This window comes from Cajanus cajan, chromosome 11 (assembly GCF_000230855.2).
Source record: "Cajanus cajan strain Asha chromosome 11, NIPB_CcT2T_4, whole genome shotgun sequence".
NCBI classification, from domain to species: Eukaryota; Viridiplantae; Streptophyta; class Magnoliopsida; order Fabales; family Fabaceae; genus Cajanus; species Cajanus cajan.
The window spans coordinates 35,426,880-35,429,134 of NC_138527.1; the positions used below are offsets into that span (position 1 = coordinate 35,426,880).

General features: G+C 37.9%; 1 non-coding gene across 1 annotated transcript; it reads left to right on the top strand.

Annotated features, from left to right (window-relative positions):
• The first annotated feature begins 1,706 nt into the window (after positions 1 to 1,706).
• LOC145953622 (small nucleolar RNA R71) lies at positions 1,707 to 1,813 on the top strand. The gene has a single exon (XR_014430905.1). It is a non-coding gene; the product is annotated as a small nucleolar RNA R71 (small nucleolar RNA).
• The last annotated feature ends 442 nt before the right edge of the window (positions 1,814 to 2,255 follow it).

Here is a 2,255-nt window from a genome sequence, read left to right on the forward strand (position 1 = left end):
CCAAGGGATCCCTCAAAATAGATCTCATGACTTCTTCCTCCATGTCTTTAGGCAATATATCAACCCTGCAGCAAATATTTTCAAGAGAAGGTTGTCTAACAGATTTAGCAATATTAAATTCCATTGTTTCATCATTAATGGATAAGGACAATTTTCCATGTTTGACATCTACTATCACGCCTGCTGTAGCCAAAAATGGTCTACCTAGTATGATTGGTATTTGTTTGTCCTCTTCCATTTCTAAAACAACAAAATCTCCCGGAATTAAAAATTTACCTATCTTAACTGGAACATCTTCTAAAATTCCTATGGGATATTTTATAGATCTATCTGCTAACTGGATTGACATTGCTGTAGGCTTTAATTCTCCCATATCTAATTTCTTGCAAATTGATAAAGGCATTAAACTGATACTTGCCCCAAGGTCACATAAGGCTTTTTCAAACCTTAGATTTCCAATGAGACAAGGTATAGAGAAACTACCAGGATCCTTAAGTTTTTTGGGCAAATTATGATGGATCAATGTAACAGTCTCTCTATCATCCAATTTCCTTCGGTTAGCTAAAAGATCCTTAAGAAATTTAGCATATGTAGGCATCTGTTGTAGAGCTTCTACAAATGGAATGTTTACATACACTTGTTTGATCATATTTAAAAATTTTTCAAATTGTCTATCAAGTTTAGTCCTTGCTAACCTTTGAGGAAAAGGAATTGGAGGGTGATAAACAGTTTGAGGCTTTGATGAAGATACTTTTTCTTTTTCTAATCTCTCTTTTTCAGGTTTTTCAACCATAGGAGAAGCGTCTTCATCAATCTCAATATTATCATTTTGATTAGACACAGGTCTGTCTAATTTCTTCCCACTCCTTAAAGTAACAGCATTAACATTTTCAGCTGGGTTTGCAACTGTTTTACCTGGGAACTTACCTGGAGAATTGTTTGAACTAGGCATCAACTGTGCAATTTGATTTTCCAGCATCTTGTTGTGGAGAGTAATATTCTCAACCTTGACAGCAAGGTTTTGAATAGAATTTGCCATTGAATCATTGGTCTGTTTTTGATTAGTGACAAAATTCTCCATAAGGTTTTCTAATCTTGAAACACTTTGTTGAATTGAGGGTGTCTGTACTGGATTTCCTTCCCCATTAATGAAGTGATTGGACGGACGGAAATTAGGTTGCTGATTGCTAGTTCCTTGAACTGGGTTATTCTTCCAAGAAAAGTTAGGATGATTCTTCCAACCAGGGTTGTATGTGTTGGAATATGGATTACTCTTCTCTCTTCGAGGAGTGTCATAGAAATTATGAGAAGCTGCCACCTGTTCAGTAGTATCTTCTTTTTCTCCAGTAAAAATTGAGGTACAATCTACTGCAGTGTGCCCTTGTTCCCTACAAAGGTCACATACTTGATTTGTAGCCACTGAATTAACTTTAGCTTTTTCCATCTTGTCTAATCTTTGATTAAGAGTATCAAATTTTGCTAAGAGTAACTCAATATTGTTCACTTCATATCGCCCCGGAGTTCCTTTCCTTGTTGTGACTTCTCTTTCACTGTATTGGCTGTGATTTGAGGCTACATTTTCCAAAATAATCATGCAGTCATTAATAGGTTTCCCCATGAAAGATCCTCCAGCTGCTGAGTCTAATATCATGGTGCTTTGTTGGTCCAATCCTTCAAAGAAAAATTGGATGGTAAGCCAACGGTTGAAGCCATGTTGTGGGCATGCTTGAAGATATCCTTTGAACCGCTCCCATGCTTCATAAATAGTCTCTCCAGTGCCTTGTTGGAAATTAGTGATTTTCTTCCTCAATTCTTTAGTTTTAGAAGGAGGAAAGAATTTCTCTAGAAAAGCTCTTTCACATAATTCCCAAGTTGCTATCTTTTCTCTAGGCACTGTTCTTAGCCACACCTTTGCCTTATCTCTCAAGGTGAGTGAGAATAAGCGGAGTCGCATTCCATCAGAAACTTCATCATCAAATTGCTGGGTCTCACAGATTTCCAAGAACCCCTCTAAGTGGTCATTAGGATCTTCTGATGGTAGTCCTCCAAAGGTGTTCTGTTTGAGCATATTCACCAGAGAAGCTGGTACAGTAGCTCCAGTTTGCATCTCCCCTCCAGGTATCCCACGAGCTACGGGTGCAGAGTAATCCCGAAGCGGTAAATTATCTCGTTGTGCAGCCATGTCAAATTCTCTAGAAAGGTTTCTTTTCCTTCTCAGGAGAGTTCTTTCAATCTCAGGATCAAGTGGTGTTGGT